This window comes from Portunus trituberculatus, chromosome 50, assembly GCF_017591435.1.
Source record: "Portunus trituberculatus isolate SZX2019 chromosome 50, ASM1759143v1, whole genome shotgun sequence".
Taxonomy (NCBI): Eukaryota; Metazoa; Arthropoda; class Malacostraca; order Decapoda; family Portunidae; genus Portunus; species Portunus trituberculatus.
This window is the reverse complement of record NC_059304.1, coordinates 2249795-2255838: the sequence shown is the minus strand read 5'-3', so window position 1 is coordinate 2255838 and position 6044 is coordinate 2249795. Positions and strand designations below refer to the sequence as shown.

Sequence of the window (6044 nt, the reverse complement as noted above, 5' to 3'; positions counted from 1 at the left end):
TTTTACTGAAGGATATGTACAGAAAGGACAGGAAAGGTGGTAAGACAGCTTTGCCTTTCAAGGGGCCTTACGTTATCGTAAAGATTTACGACAATCAAGTTAGTACATTGAAGAATGAAAAAGGTGAAGTTCTGAAAATCAGGCAAAATATTGCTAACTTGAAGCCATTCTTTGCTCCTCCCAAAGAAGATGAAAGTCTAGAGGAAGAAAAGGAAAAGGAAAAAGAGACAGCTGAAGATGACGTTGAAGTACACAAGATCGAACGAAATGCTCCCTGCACTTACAACCCTGTCACTAGTCACTGGCAAAAAAAAAAAAAGGCTGCTCAACTACAACTGACTGTTTAGAGCATTCATCGCCCAAGAAAAAGAGGATGTTTACTCACCAAGCCAGCAACACTTGAGAGGATAAATGGTGATGGCAAATGTTTTTTTTTTCGGTACGTATACTACGTATACGTAAGGAAGGCGGTGGCGTAGTGGATAAGGTGGTAAGCGTGGGATCGGGCAGAGACGTAGGTTCGAATCCCACCACGTACAGCCTTAAAAACTTTGCCATTTGTCGAGTGGTTTAAAGTTACCTACATGTCACCATGATACCCAGGTTCTTGGTGGTTACACCCAAGATGAGCTTCCAGGGTGTTATGGGCCCTAATATGGGTACCACTATAAATAAAATTGCCTGCGCCACTAACGGGCGGATGATGAACAGCTCTTCCCATACACTCTTCTCAAGTGTGCCTACAGACGCTATAGGCCTAAACGTAAAAAAAAAAAAAAAATACTACACAGTACTTCTGGGATCGGTCCACTCCCCCCGGGGAAAATTAACATTGCATCTGGAAACCTTATCAATGTGCATATCTGCTGCGTCTGCATAGCAGTCCATGTACTGATCTTTTTAATGACTGCTGACATTCATTCTATTGTCGTTCACCTATACACACACACACACACACACACACACACACACACACACACACACACACACACGATATGCGCGCGTGATAGTAAACTCCAGAAATCTCCTCAGTGAAAAAAAAAATAAACTAAAGAAATAATATCATATGCAGTAATTACTGTATCGAATTCCAACAACCTATCACGTTAATTTCCTTCTCGCCATAGTGAAGAAAAGCATGTTAAAGGTTATCAGTGGTGTTAGGTTAGTGTAAACAGTCACTGCTACATGTCAGGTTTGTATAGAGCAAAGGTTCGCAAACTTTTTTGGGTTGAAGCACCCTTGGCAAGCCCTGCAAAAGTCCCAGACACATTTTTAGGGAGTAGGAATTCTGATTACAAAACAAATAATCACTATTTGCAAATAATCACTATTTACAATATGTTTGCAGTTACTATTAGGACAAAAGTCTTTAATTTAGCTTTTGGTGTTGTTAAGTATACAGAAAATACTAATACTTCATAATGAATGAATAAAAAATGGAAAAGGCAAATGAATAAACGACTCAAGAACTCGGCTAAATACAATACATAAGTCCTGCCGCCTTTGCAGGCAAACGGTAACTGAAGAATGAGAAAAAATAGAAAAGAGTGGCAACACCTCTAAACTTGTGCAGCAGAGTAACCGATAATTATTATGAATTATGTGCAATTTGTGTTGGTTTACCTTTGTTTATCGGAGAGAGAGAGAGAGAGAGAGAGAGAGAGAGAGAGAGAGAGAGAGAGAGAGAGTGTGACGGTAGTACAGAAATTGTTTTTAGCCCTGAATTTTGCCGGCACCTTTAGTAAATGTAACGGTAGGCTACCCTTTGGTGCCGCGGGTGGACACGGGTCCTAAACAACTGGTAGAGAGTGTTTGCTATCGTTGCACCACCAGAGACTGTCAATTTCTTCTACGATGGAGACTATGTTCGAGATTAACGATATGGTAGTAGAAATGAACAACTTTGTGTTGGTTATTTAATATAATTTAAATGTATAATTGCGGTTTTACAATCATTAATACCTTATAAATACATGTGTTCAGGGTATGGTTAAATAAGAAAACTGTCTGAACGTTGCTTTTATACCATGATGAGTAAACATGTGAAGAATGCATGTCTTGCAAAATGTTCACGACAGAATCAATAGAACACGAGTAGGTTGTGCATCCAGTAGGTACATCCGAGATGAACCCTAAACGTGTGCATGGAAGAAGGGCATCCTGACAAACTAAATACTTACTACTTGAGATTTTTGCAATGCAAAATGCTAAACAAAAGTATGATTCTTTATAAGTATTTTGATATTGTTGGAGTAAAAGTGTTGAATATGTATTATTATGAGCGGTATCATAGAAAAAGTGTACGTTAAGTATAGACCACCAGCCATCATCTCTAGACACAGCCCACTAGCAGCCCGGAGACGACGGCGTGCTGCTGCAGCGAGGAAGGCTTGGCTACCCCATCCGTAGACAGCTGAGCGAGGACTTTGTGGGACAGGTGCGGGGCGCACAGTTGCCTTTCACTGGTTTATTACCTGCAATCCTGCCTCGCCAAGGCCCGACTCGGACCAGGGCCAGCCGTAGCCATCCAGATTCCCCGCCACTGACCTCTTAAACAGTCGCGAGATGAACTCTGCCCTGCTTATCCGCAACATCCCGTGAGACATTCTGATAAAGGTGCTAAGAGCAGCACCCTCTCCCCGATGTCCTAACTGCGCCTCACAACCACCTGACTCTCAAGAGAGAGGGAATGGAGTTTCTTCACTGGCGGGCTGATGTCTGCATTGTACTATATACTATACAATTTTTCTGCAATATAAATGTATCTATATGTTGTATAATAAAGCTAAATAACAAACAACTCAAATTCTCTGCCTGCTTCTTCTTACGACTTGACTTCTTTCTTTTAAGAGGGAGATTTCAAGACATTTATCCTACATTTTGGAAAACTCTATGACTTTTAGGGAACTGGGAATCAAGTGCGCCTTTTTTTTCTTATTTATTGTTGCCCTTGGCAAAGGCGCTTTATATTATGCATTAGCATATGCACCATTAAGTTACTATGAGAAATATCCAGATATGGTATACTCTACTGTACCTTTACACGTTTGTTCTCGATAACTACACAATTAAATACATAATGAAAAAATGAAATGTCATTCTACAATTGTAACAAGCACGCAGATACAGGAAAGAAGAGTCGTCCTCCCCATAGACAGCAGATCGGGCCACTTCAGCGTCACCGCAAAACGGTAACGCATCTACCATATTGCCTACCAACTCACATTGCACACCATATAGACCACGATGGGATGGGTGAAAGCACTGCGTCACCATCAAAGTTATAAGCAGAGCCTCTGGGGCAGGGCTCTGACAGCATCACGCACACTATCTTAGTGGAAACTTTGAGGCCACACAAGGCATTCAATGTCAGACAATTAGGGGGATGCGCGAACGCAATCCCCCGCTATCAAAAATTTCGCACTCGAGTTAACCACATTTGGGTTAATCGCAGGGGTCAGCACCGCCGGAGTGCAATGGTGGGCCTCGCCCTGGGAGAACCGCCTTCATGATCACGGTGTCTCCTGTGCCAGGTAAGTATGCATTCTATCCAAACTCCGCTCACCCAACCCTCAACAGCTAAACACTCGCAAAACTGTTACAATATTTTATGCAAGTACTCGTTCGAAACTATATCAATATTTACGTTATTATTAAGGTTAAAATTAATATAAAAATTATCATTCACAGCCTGCCTCGTTTTTACACAATCACCATAGGTATATCAATAAATAAATAAATAAATAAATAAATAAATATATATATATATATATATATATATATATATATATATATATATATATATATATATATATATATATATATATATATTATTACAAATTATCCGGTTTCTCACCAAAAACATTTTAACAAGGTTATTTCCACAATAAACGTCAATGAAACACAAATATATGTACATTTTGTCCTAGCAAACTAAGGATAAAATGTGCTCTAGCAAGCCGCTTAGCGCATTACAAATACGATCATCAAGTGCTGATACAGTTTTAGCTTAAAGATACATTTATAATACGGGTCAATATCTGTGTTACATACAATGTCCAAAGGAGAACAACTTGTTCAAAAATCTCCAGCAACAAGTAAAAGCAGCACGTCATGTGCACCAGCATAATATGGTACCACGTTGACTATACTATGTTCTTATCTTATCAGAACGCTTTCCAAGTGCATATATATATATATATATATATATATATATATATATATATATATATATATATATATATATATATATATATATATATATATATATATATATATATATATATATATATATATATATTAGTCCTGTCATGAACCTTCCTTTACTCAAGTTCCTGTTAGCTATCCCTACTGGTACACAAGTTCTCTATTGTGCTCATTATGAACGTGAGACTCATCAAATCCCAAACTTTACATTTCAATCTACTGCACATTGGTCCTAGCCTATAAAAAACATATATCACACGAAACAAAACAAATCTTCCTATGTACCTGTACATGGCAGTTAGTACCTGAATAAGGACTACCTCCTGTGCTCAGGAGGAGCAGGCAACTCTGGAGCCAAGGTAGCGCGGCTCACTATCTGGGACGATATAATTATTATTATAGTAACAGCAGGTATAGAAAAAATTGAACCGTTCACCAACAACACTAAAGAACTGTTGATCGTGTACATAAAATAACTAGAAATTTGTTCATCACAGTAGACAGACCTCTGAATGTAAGATTGGATCAATTCAATGAGACCTCTTAATGAAATAAATGAGGGATTATTTCCAGAGAAAGGTATAAAAAACTGAGAGTATTGGTTAACTCTTCCGTTAGAGAGTTGGACAGAATAGGGGTGTAAAGCGAGGGCACAGGAGGGCAGGCATGTAGTTATGAAGATCAAAAGGGCAGTTAGTAGGAAAATTGCGATAAAAGATAGCAAAGATACAACATTTCGCCGAGAGAAAGAGGCTCAATACAGTCAGTTGAGGGAGGGGAATTGATATGACGAAAAGCTTTTGATACCACCCTATTAAAAAAAAAATCTTTAATTTATTGATAGTATAATTGTTAGGTGTAGCCAAATATATATTTAAGACTAGAACGTGTACAGTATTTTTTAATCTGCCTCAATTTTCGTGTTACAAGACTTTGTGTAATAAACATACGAAATATTAAATAACATAACACCCTTTATTATACATTCTTGTAAGATTAACTACACCAGATACGGAAAGATAGAATATTTACATTATTTTATTAATCGCTCTTATATTTATTGTGTTAACAGTGTAATAAACTTGATGAAATATGTTAAATAACTCCTTTCTTTATAAATAGCCTAGTTGGATTAGCAACACTAGATACGGAAGATAGAACATTAATCTTATAAATACACCTTCAAGAATTATATGACTGTGAATAATCATTGTTCAAAATCACAGCACGTTAATGTAAAACGATCTTATGCAAAAACTTATTCATAAAAAATAGTTGTTCTCAGTTCTTAAAAAAAAAAAATTACATTAAACATCTTGACAATTCACCAGATATAAAGGTTATACGTACCAAACTTTTTTTCGTTCAACTAAATACAATACGAATCACCCTTTATTGTAAGCAGAAGAATCAAGCGTAAGCATTCAGTTATAAAGTGTGTTTTCAATAATAATAAAACAAATTCTGCAATATTTGAACCGCAATGGGCTTCGGGAGGGAGGAGGTGGGCGGAAAGAGCATCAGACAGCATTTTCTGCTCTTACTTAAACATCCCTTTATCTTCAGCTAACTTTGTATACACATTTGCAGAATTCAATGTTACAAAAAGACACTTAATCATAACACGCAGCGACCTGTTATGTATGCAGTAATATATATATATATATATATATATATATATATATATATATATATATATATATATATATATATATAAAATGCCCCTAACTGTTAGTGTTCTCTAGATTCCGAAGTATTATTGACTACGTATGCTTATATCACGACATCAAACTCTGCTTGGCGACAGCCGCCCTCAGACCCAGCCTGAAAAACGC

The 6044-nt window shown here is 37.3% G+C and overlaps 1 non-coding gene across 1 annotated transcript; it reads right to left on the bottom strand.

Moving 5' to 3' along the window:
* Positions 1 to 3381: 3381 nt before the first annotated feature.
* Positions 3382 to 3544, bottom strand: LOC123500218. The gene has a single exon (XR_006673236.1). It is a non-coding gene; the product is annotated as a U1 spliceosomal RNA (small nuclear RNA).
* Between the last annotated feature and the right edge of the window lie 2500 nt (positions 3545 to 6044).